Source organism: Thermobia domestica, chromosome 2, assembly GCF_964235325.1.
Source record: "Thermobia domestica chromosome 2, izTheDome1.hap1.1, whole genome shotgun sequence".
Lineage (NCBI taxonomy): Eukaryota > Metazoa > Arthropoda > Insecta > Zygentoma > Lepismatidae > Thermobia > Thermobia domestica.
The window spans coordinates 301,750,222-301,762,666 of record NC_137455.1 but is presented as its reverse complement, the minus strand read 5'-3'; the positions used below and the strand labels follow the sequence as shown (position 1 = coordinate 301,762,666).

Sequence of the window (12,445 nt, the reverse complement as noted above, 5' to 3'; positions counted from 1 at the left end):
GTGATCAAATGGACATTGAGTTTCCACCAATTGATATTGCAATAGACCTTAAAAGACTTCAATTGGAATTAAAATTATATGCTAAAGACAAACTAGTGCAAGAAGTTCAAAATACATTGTATCGACAATATCCAGAACCACTATCTGGTATGGATGTATGTGGAGTGTAATAAAATGATCCATTTCAATGAAATGTGTTTTTTCATTTCAAGTACAACCCCATATTCTGATGTGTACTATTGCACCACAATGTTGCCAGAGGTTTTAGTTCTAAACATTTCCGGTTCTTTACTAATGAGTGCACAAACTTTTAAAAATGTCAAACAAAAATTTTCAAACAAAAAAAATTGAAACAAAATTTTCCAAACAAAACTGTTCAAACAAAAATTTTTAAACAGAAAAAAATTTTGGAAACAAAAAATTTCAAACGAAAAAATTTTAAACAAAAAAAATTGAAACAAGAATTTTCAAACAAAAACTTTCAAACAAAAAATTTTCAAACGAAAAAAAATTTCACGTTTCACGGTTAACCGTCAAACTTTATCCGGTTTTTAACTATTCGATTAACAAATAAACGGTTTTGATCATATTTATCAGTGAGTACAAAATGTTGAACGAAACCAAGATTTTTAAATGTTAAACAAAACTTAAAACTGAATACAGCAAAGATTTGAAAATCATCAACCAATCAGATTGCACGAAAGATAGTGATCAACCAATCAGATTGCAGGAAATATAGTGATCATCCAATCAAATTGCATTAACAATAACTTTGCTAGTGTTGTAGCATGTATTGCCTTTCGTCTATGAGTCATAAGATTCAATAAGGTTAGCTATCAGATTTCTAAAGCTCAAGGTCAAATCAATCACCCCCATGATCTTAGACTATGAGCTGTGACTAAAGTTCAATGTATTGTTTCAAATTTCGCACCTTATGTTAAAATTCTGTTTATCAGCATTCCCAAATTTAAAGAATACTTCTCTTGATATACCTAAGTCTTAGAGTTAATCATATCATTATATGTTCAATAAGGTCAATAATGTCCGTCAATTGTTTACCTGAGTAGAACCAACTGTTTTCTAGAAGTGTGTGTGTACTCAAACTTAAGAAGTACCACAACAAAGGAAATGAATCCCTGTACACTACCTCATCAAGGACAATCACGTGGTACAACGTCTTGCTTACGTTTATATTTGGCGGGAATAATCAAAACCAATGACGCATTCTCAAATTATCCTACAAAGTTTCAATGTACCAATGTTCTGGACTCCTAATCCCATCATAGGTTAATAACTGATCACGTGATCATAATGATTTACCCAATGAATGAGATACTATCCAATTACCAATTATTGATATGACAATAAGAAATGTACCCCCTCCCAAAATTTAAGATTGGTACACAAATACACCTGTGTCTTATGAAAAAGTAATAAATCCTGTACTTATTCAATAATAAAGCCGGTCAATAACCTTTAAATTTTGAATATTTGGTCATAAGGGGAATATAAATGGGTCCTAGAAAACGTTTACCGAATTTTGTTATTTGATAATTCCCAAATTTAAAAGGGAACATAAACATATAAAGGTAATAAACCATATAACGTGCTAAATAGTTGTCAATAACCTCCGAAATTTGATTTTTGGTAGTTCTTTACCCATGAAAGGGAACGATGTGGACCATCCAAATTTATAGTGGTACATATTGAAGTCCTGTACTATGATACCAAATGCATATATTAAAAAAAATTATAAAACCGAGTGGATGAGCCAAGATACCCCTCCCAAATTTTTAAAGGGTGCGTCAATGTACCCATGTCTTATGATAGGAAATGAACCCATATACATGACCATATAACCATATAAGGTAATAGAGCCTCATCAAAGGTGAGAAATTGGGCCAAAAACCAAACACGTGGTACAACGTATTGCTTACGTTTATATTTTTGGCAATTTTGTACCCCTAAAAGGGAACGAGGTGGACCACCCAAATTTATCATGATACATGTTGAGGCATGTACTATGATACCGAATGCTCAAATTGGAAAATTTCCAAAATTTAAGGGGTTGGCCATGGTACACCTTCCAAAAATTTAAAGGGTGCATCAATGTACCCATGTCTTATAATAGGAAATGGGCCAATATATACATGACCATATAACCATATAAGGTAATAGGACCTCATCCAAGGGGATAAATTGAGCCAAAACCAAACACGTTTTTGTACTAAAATTTGGCAATTGTGTACCCATGAAAGGGAACGAGGTGGACCACCAAAATTTATAGTAATTTATATTAGGGTCCTATACTATAATACCAAACATATAAAAGGGACATTTTCCAAAACTAAAGGGGTGGGTCAAAGTACCCCTCCCGGGTGCACAAATGTACCTATGTCTTATGATAGGAAATGAATCCCCATACGTGACCATATAACGTATAAGGTAATAGGACCTCGTCCAATGGAATAGATTAGGTAAAAAAACGAAACACGTGGTTGTACTAAAATTTGGCAATTTTGTACCAATAAAAGGGAACGAAATTACATTAATATATATTAGGGTCCTATACTATTATACCGAATGTTTAAATTGGGCAATTTCCAAAATTAAAGGGTGGTCCAAGGTACCCCTCCTGGGGGTGCATTAATATACCCATATATTATGAAAGGTAATGAACCCCTGTATACGCCCATATAACGACATAGGATAATAACACCTCATCAAAGGTGATAAATTAGGTCAAAAGACCAAACACGTGGTTGTACTAAAATTTGGCAATTGTGTACCCATGAAAGGGAACAAGGTGGACCACCCAAATTTATAGTGATACATACTAGGGCTCTATACTATTATACCAAATGTTTAAATTGGACAATTTCTAAAATTGAACGGGTGGGCCAAGGTACCCCTCCCGGGGGTGCACCAATATATCCATGTTTTATGAAAGGTAATAGACCCCTATACATAACATATAAGGTAATAGGACCTCATCCAAGGGGATAAATTAGGTCAAAACCAAACACGTGGTACTACGTATTGCTTACGTTTATATTTTGGCAATTTGGTACCCCTAAAAGGGAACGAGGTGGACCATCCAAATTTATCATAATACATATTAGGGTCCTATACTATAATACCAAATGTTTAAATTGGGCAATTTCCAAAATTTAAGGGGTGGGCCAAGGTACCCCTCCCAAATTTTTCAATGGGTCCATTAATATACCCATGTCTTATGAAAGGTAATGGACCCCTGTATACTCCCATATAACTATATAGGGTAATAACACCTCATCCAAGGGGATAAATTAGGTCAAAAACCCCCGAAATGTGAATTTTTGGCAATTTTTTACCCATGAAAGGGAACGACATTGACCCCCAATACTGATAGAGGTACATACTGTGGTCCTAGGCTACCACACCCAATTTTTAGATTTGGCAATTTCCAAAATTTAAGGGGTGGGCCAAGGTACCCCTCCCAAATTTTTCAAGGGGTGCATTAATATACCCATGTCTTATGAAAGGGAATGGACCTCTGTATACGCCACTATAACCATATAGGGTAATAACACCTCATCCAAGGGGATAAATTAGGTCAAAAACCTCCGAAATTTGACTTTTTGGCAATTTTTTACCCATGAAAGGGAACGACATAGCCCCCCATTACTGATATAGTTACATACTATGGTCCTACCCTACCATACCAAATTTTTAGATTTGGCAATTTCCAAAATTTAAGGGGGGTGGTCCTAGGTACCCCTGCCAAAATTTAGGGGTTGGGCCATGGTACCCCTGCCAAAATTTAGAGGGGGTGGTCCTATGAACCCCTAGGTCATTGACCCCGGGCCAAGGTCATTGACCTTTGACCTATGACGTCACAAAATCTTTGCTGACTCGGCTGCATATACGTCGGGGCCTACTACTTCTACAAAGTTCGTTGGAAGTGGTTGAGACTCAAGTAAACGAACATAGCAATCAGATTAAAGTAATACAGGGAGAAATAAATATAATCAATGGAGTGATTTCCACCATAAAGATAATCCTGATCAGATCACCAAGAGCGACTATAGGCCAAATGAACTCAGGTTAGTTAGAGAAGAAAGTGATATACCAAAAGGCTCATCTGAGAGGGATGATAGTGCCTGTAGCATCGGGAAAGAAGAAAGAATACTAAATTCCTCACATCGCCGGAAAATCAGATACGTAAAATCTAATCGTTTGAAAGGGTCTCATAACCATCATCATTTCAGATTTAATGAAATAAGGTCTTAAACGATATATAGTGGAAGGTAGGAAGACATACTTGCAAGTGTATTTTTGGATAAGGTCGAAGAAGCGTGTGATTTAATTGTGATAGACAGATCCACATTTCTTAAGATTTTACCACAAGTTCTGCTACTACCATGCTCTATTTGCTACAAAGCGATAGGGGAAGTTTACGTAATTTAGATTTTAAGAGCGCACTGCTTTCAAACGTTGAGAATGATATTATGTTGGCAAACCGAGACGCTTTGATTCGGAACAGAGAATGGTCAAAAAATTGATAAGAATCTTACTGATTTTGTGATTTTCGTATATAATGAGATGAAATAACATAATACGTACCAACAGGAGTCACGAATTATAGCATCGATCAGGACATTGTTACCTTTTAGGTTGCAGCAAATACTGATTTGTACACAATGTATTAAATTGAACCATCTTATTATGATATTGCAAAAATGTTGAAAACCAATCAATGGTGCAAAGTAATAACAATCGAAACCATACTAAAAATATCCGAAGCCAAGCCAATCATTTTCCGAACCAAAACATCAATGTGGTTGAAGAATGTAATCCTATTGTAAGAAGTAATTATAGTTTTAATTATACTAATAATAGAACCGAACCCAATTTCAGAAGAAATATTGATCGCAGAACATTTAGAAATGAGGTAAACAGTATAGCTAATTTCTCTCGAAATGGATTTCGTAACAACGCCATAGGTTTCAGAAATCCTCAAAATAAAATACAATGCACTGTGGAAAAAAAATAGTAGGCAGAACTCTACACAAGATTGTAGACTGCAATGTAACTTTACCCAATCCTTCACTAATCTAACTTAACCTAGTGTTGTGGCGTCCGAGAAAACATATTCAATTTTTTTTTTAATTTCACTTTGAATACAGTTACGCTTTCTTTTATATTTCGTACTTTGTAGGAATTCTATACGGATAACATAAATGATAGGCTGTGTTGACTTAATTTAAGCACAATGTGGTATGAATACGAATATTGCTTATCACAGTTATGCTAACGCCTTAATAAACAAAACATATTATATTGTATTCCAACCCACATAAACTTCGTTGAGTCTTAATATAAAAATTTCTTTTTTTGTATTATTCCGTTATATTAATCAAGTCTTGTTTTGTTTCCATTTGAACATTTTTTATGATTTCTCTGTAATTCGCTTAAGTTATCAATATTGTGTTTTCAAAGCCTTTTTTAAATTTACTTAATTATGACCAAATAGAAGACATAAGTTATGTAATATTTGAATATACTTTAATTTAATTTGTGTATCAGCACGGATGATATTGAATTAAAGCATCTATTTTATGACCTAAATATTCAGCAAAAGAATCGTATTTTCAACAAGTTCCCTTCGTCGATAATATTACAAAATTGAAATTGACTATTAAATGAATGTAAGATTACTTTTGAGATAAAATCAAATTAATATATATGTATTTATTATAATTTGAATATCTGAGAGCTATTCGGAACGTAAGGTAACCACGTATGTAAGATATGTAACAGTACAGTGTTTTCTTCAATTATAATTATTTTAACAAGTCCTATTCTGGAGCCATATATAATGGTATTACATATATGATATCTATAAATTACTTCAATTTCTAATTGTAGCAATTTTGGGCAACGGTGCTTAAAAGTGCACAGTATGTTGTGAAGAAGAAAATGTAGAATATATGTTGAGATAGATTGATAATCAGGTAATGGTTGTTGCTGTAACAATCGTAGTTATTTGTTTCGTTTTACTATGACAACTGAAGGAATAGTCATGAGGTTTTGAGAATAAAAATTTAGTTGTCCTATGCATTTCCTGTGACTAATTTCCAAGGAATGCAGTTGTTAGAATTTGAACTACATATAAAAATTAAACTGATGAATCGCGTTGACTTATTTTGGATTCGAATCGTAACGCAAGGAATTTTAAATAACATTACACGATGGAGATTTTACGTTACGCTTCCCAATAATAGTCTTATGGAATGTGTTCCTGACAACACCTTCACATAATACACTACTAAATTTCATCATGTTATGGAATTAGGTGAAAAGTGGGAAGTGGCTATTGCTGACATTCACTATCCTCATTCAATGTTAATTAATAAAAAAATAATAATTTTTTACAAACCAGGAAAAAGTGATGAACAGAAATTTGTAACTAATCGTGTAGGTTATTTTACTGACATTTCGGAATTGATAAAGATAACAAATTCACAAATTTACATATTTCCTACATTCGTCCCAGAAATAACTCTTTTATACGACGTCTTCATAAAGAAGTGGATTTGGACGTTGCACTATCGCCAAGTGTCAGAGCGATGTTGGAATTTTGTCCAAGCTTTGATTATAGGATATGCAACAAGGCCAAAGCGCTCCATATTTACGTTTAGGACTTCCTTCTTCAAGTTATGTGTATTTCGATATAATGCTATCTGTATTTGTTGGAGATACAGTAGCACCATGATTACGTATCATAGATATGAATCTTGTGAATCATACAAATGGAAGTAGTGCTTTAGAAAGTTTTGCCTAAAAAAGAGATGCATTTTAAAACATCAAAATAGCTACAAGAGATAGTAAAGGTATACACTGACATTTACCTTCGGAACTGTATGTTAAAATACATTTTCGACCAGTGCCCCATCATCAAATAATGCGAATAATCCATATTTACAATATTATCTAAAACAAGCTCTTCCTGGAACTGGAATCGTTTATGTTGGCTTACCTTATGAAATTGGACATGGAATCGGAAGTATCCTTGGAAGATTATTTCGTTCTGTCATGCCATTAGTAACACAAGGAGCTAAAACAATGGGAAAGAAATTATTAAAATCTGAAGCAAACTTCATTAATGATGTGGTCATAGATAAAAAGAACTATTAACTAATCCTTTCTTCAGCGAATGTGTGAAGCGAGGTCCATCTTGCAAGAAAAAGCTTAAAATAAACTGATATCTATGCTAGGATCTGAATGTCAACCAAGGAGAAGAAGAATTAGACATCGTTCCAACTTTAACCCTTCATCATTACACATCATCAAGCGGATGAAGAAGAAAAAGTGCAAGAGGAAACGTACACTGAAACTAAAGAAAAATCAGTCTGATAAGGAGATGAAATTTTCACACGATATCTTTGAATAAATCTTCAGAATCATGACTTTCTTAAATCATCAATCCTGAGAGTGTGTAAAAAGCGAACTATGTATTTCTTTTACAAAACCAACGCAAACCAGTATACTAGATAATAATTTTCTTAAATATAATCCAATCTGTTCACTAGCTGATATTGCACCTATTGAATTTGTCATGCGACGAACAAGTGACGAATACATAGAACTACCACATACTCTCATTTACATTGAAGCTCAAATCGATCAGCATTTGATGAATGTGATAAGGCTGTGACTCCTATTAATGACTTTTTAAATTCTATGTTCAGTGAAGTGGAAGTGTATTTAAATAACAAACTGATTTCATTTCCATCTCATAATCATCCATATCGATCATACATCGAAAAACTGTTAAACTATGATGATTCTGCTAAAAAATACTCGTCTTCAATGTGCGTTCTAGTTTGAAGATATTGCTGGATATGTGGAAGCAACATCTAGTGCTAATAGAGGATTTGAACAACGTTATGAATTAAACAACAGTGCAAAATTCTACATGCTTGGATTCTACATGCATAAATATCATCTTTATTGTGATATTTATAATCAGGATACATTTTTAATCTAAGGAGTAGAACTACGCATCAATTTAATTCCTGCAAAGCCAAACTTTTGTAACATTCCTAGTGATTCGTTTGTTGAGGCTAAAGTGAATATTTTAGACGCTGCATTACATATTAAAAAAGTTTATGTTTGTCCTACAATAAAACTAGCATATAACAAGCATCTAGAATCAACAACCACCAAATCCACTCACAAGAGTGCAAATGAAGTCATTCGTCATTCCTAAGGTTCTTCAACCAAAAACATTTGATAATTTATTTAATGGAGTATTACCAACTCGAGTGATTGTGTCGTTTACTCAAAATAGTGGCTACACACGAACGAAAATTGCAAATCCATTTCATTTGAAACATTTTGACATTTATTTCTTCTCATTATACATTGATGAGAAACCTGTACCTTCAAAACCTTTACAAACAAATTTCGAAAATAACCTCCTCATATGTTTCCTCATATCATACCTTATTCTGTGGATCAGGTGTTCGCTTTTCCAATCACGGCAACAACATTCCTCGGCTTGAGTTTCCTCAAGGACACATTATCTTTGTTTTCGACATTCCGCAAGGTGCAGAAGACAGCGTTGTGTAGCATTAGAATCTAATAAAACACGGATGTGCTCGTATCGAAGTTCATTTTAGGAATCCTCTACCAGCACTTCTCTCCTGCATCGCACTTGCGAGTTCCAATCTCAGTTATGCATCACCAGAGGAAGATCATCACGGATATTAAACGTACGTTATTATTATTTAAACACCGCAACATATATGTACATGCCTGAATTTTTGTATATGATGTCCTCTACACTAGATTTAATCCATGCAGTTCAAACAAATTTTTATTTAAAAATCTTTATGTGGCGTCTTTGCTTCCAACGAATTGCCAACGCTGTTCCTCTACCTGCAACTATTATCATAAATACAGATCCAGCTAATAAAATCGGTACCCATTGGGTATCCGTATATATTAAAGTTGATGGACGTGCCCACTATTTCAATACATTTGGGTCTCCTTCATATATAATGCAACATATTTAGTTTCTGCGTGGAAATTCACTTTCTTAAACATTTAGTAATAAACCATCAAAGTTTGAAATCATCCCTATGTGCACTTATCCATACCTATTCCATTGAATCAAAGCTAAAGAATATACTTAAACGATTTTCATTATACCTTCATATTAACTCCTGAAAAAAATTATCTTCATCATGCCTTCACTATTATGACTTATTTCTTCTTCGTTTGTTTCGGATCTTTTCGTTATAGATAAAATAAGCCTTAAATTCTATCTATTACTGCTGGTAACCATTACTCGTTTATTATAATGTGTTTTGTATTCATAATATCATATCTTTGTTTGTTTCATTTGTTCATGATTATAGATAAAATATATTCTGTTTCCAGCGTTGTCATTTCAGACAATAAAAGATCGTTTGCGTGTGTATGGGAAGTATCATTGTACAGTATGATTTCTATCTACGTCGTATCATTACCATTAGCATTATCATATGAAACTTACTGCGAATTCGTCATCATTAAAATTCAAAAGGCTACTATTATTTTTCTGTGTGTAAAAAGTGCATTTTTCAAATAATTCACACGGTTAACATGAAGAAGAAGAAATTGTTTAAATATGTTTTTTATGACGAATCACTATACCTACTATCATTTGTCTTCTCTAAATATTATTATCAACAATAAATATTTTTTATTTTTCTTGTCTTTCAAAACAAATGTTTTATTTATTATTTCCTTCCATTTCCTAATAAATATGTTTTATGATCAATTATGTAATTAAATAAATATATCATAAATCACATTTTGTACCTTTTTAAAAGTCATTGTATTAATGAATGTCATACTATGTTTTGAAAAAACAATCTAAACCTAATATTTTAATTCGGTGATGTAATCCCATAACAAAATAATAGTAATAATCAATGTAAATACTTAATAAATTATTATTCCACAAAAGTAAACCAAGTATGTGAATACAATAATATTGTTATGATGATAGGACTGTTTTAAAATTTAATATTAATTAATTTTAAGTTTCTTTCAAAATAAAAGTTCCTATCATGCTTATGACAGAGATGCGTTCCTTTCTTCTCTAACATCACTAACTTTTTACCAATTAATTTTCGCACCAGCAGTTTGTTTTATCGTACAATTGATTTATTAAATGTGATTTGCACTTGAGAATTTAAAAAGTCCGAAACAAACAGTATCAATGTACAAGTTTCTCTCACTCTACCAAATTTAACTTCACTCCAAACACAAGTTCTTTACCAACACGAATTAACGGCTGAAACGTATCAGTATCTAGTCCAATGCAAATTAATTTCGTTTTGATTAAGTCCATATTCCACATTTAACAAGTACTGTTTGTTATTAACCATAGCTGATGCACAAGCACTCAAAGACATGTTACTTCACTAGCTGATCAATACAGAATAATGGCACAATGCATACAGATAACTAAACATGAATTAAGGGGAGGACGGAGATCAAAATTCATGTTTCATCTTGTTTCTACATGCCCACATACACTTACGATGAAGGTACTAGTTCAGTAAATACCAGATCGTGCATTGTATGTCGACAAAAATTAATCTTCATTCCTTTAGATGTTAAACATACATTTCCACTTTGTAAATACGTTAATAAGGCCCCACTATCTGCTTCCAAACTTTCAGTACGGAATCCTGGTAAAATCACTTTTTCGTCTTCTTCAAATGTCACACAGGCCTTCCTGTCACATATCACTCTAATTATCTCACAGTTTGCAATATGAAATGGTACGTCAATCTCTAGATCTCGCATTTTTGGAAAGAGTACCAATTATGACATATTAGGTTTATTCTAATAAAGTCATTGGCGATGCCATCTTTAATTTGACGTTTCTTCATTCTCAATATCTGCTGATGGAATAATCTAAAAAAACACACATATGTGTACACACCACGTTCCGTTTCCGACGTCATCATTTCATTCTCTACTTTCGTGAGCTCTATTATACTCAGCTATTCATTCAAGCCCTGTAAAGTGACCATTGCACATACAACGACCAATAAGCCATATTCCATCTTGTTTATACAGGTTAATATCGATGTTACTGCTGCTGCATCAAGTTTAACGTGAAGCCAAAGTCCAATTCAATGTCTATACGGACACCTGCATACACGAATGCTTATACTATGATTCATGAAATACGATATTTACCTTAGCAACTAACACCAATTCAATCAAAAAACAAATTTCATACAGTCTGCTTGGAAGCTTCTATCATTGAATATCACAGCTTCACTTCATAGCCTACACGCGTTTCAGTGGGAATAGGACCAAGGGTTATCCGCTTACGCTCTTCTAGGAGGGGCTAGGAGGGGGTCCGAAATAGCTACCCAATACAAAACATGAAGAAGAAGAACAAGAAAAAGCAGGTTCAATCTTATTCCTACAGCCGGTAGGAGTCCAAGAGCATACTACCTTATTCCGGGATAGCAACGCACTAGGGAACGTTCCCAGGGCCACAATTTTCCCACAAGCTCACCAAGCGCCTAATATCTACTGACGTTCACCTGCAGTTAATCATGGACATTCCGAGCCATGTTGATTCCCGCCAGAAATATATATAATAGGTGTAAAAAGCATTTCCATTGAAAGTAAGCTAGTGATTTTGTATACCTTTTTTGCAATTATTTGCTGCATTATATACTTTTATCACCATTACTATTTAAAATATGATTGTAATTATCACGTAATAAAAACAAGGACTATACACAATATTTTTAAAATTGTGTGAAGTCATAATAATTTCATAATTGGTTTCTAGGTGTTAACAGCGTAAGTGAAGAGAATTAGCACCTGGTCATGAAATAGTTTTGTGTAATTTAGTACCATATTCTATGACTATTGAATAAAAATGTTGATGTGTTGAACAAAAGATAATGAAGCATATTATGTAATTGCATTATATACTAAATTTACGTATTAATATTGCCAATCAATAATGCCACTGGAAACAATGCAATTTAAGAAATACAATTATATAATTTTAAAAGAAGGTTATTTTTTTAAGTTTGTTGATATAAGAAATGTTTCGGTGCACGGACAAAGAACTTGCTTTCAAAGAAAGTAATAATATATTTGGAATAACAAAATAACAAATATATATACGATATCTTAAGAGGTTAAAACTTGATCCTACTTTCTATGTCACTTAAATCAATACACAGTAGGGCAAAGGCAGGAATAATTAAAATATTCTTTACGGAAAGGTATTTAATTTTAGTTTAAAACGTTCTTTTTCATTTATTAAAGGTATGTTGTGGTCTTTTCTGTATGGTTCTTAAAATTGATTTACGGCTACATTTAGATACCTATATAAATATACAAATATAATGTTGTAGAAAGAGTCATG

The 12,445-nt window shown here is 33.1% G+C and overlaps 1 protein-coding gene across 1 annotated transcript in view; it reads left to right on the top strand.

The window, feature by feature from the left end:
- LOC145679468 (sodium channel protein Nach-like) overlaps positions 1 to 12,445 on the top strand; it is a 244,203-nt gene that overhangs the window by 57,961 nt on the left and 173,797 nt on the right. The window lies entirely within an intron of this gene.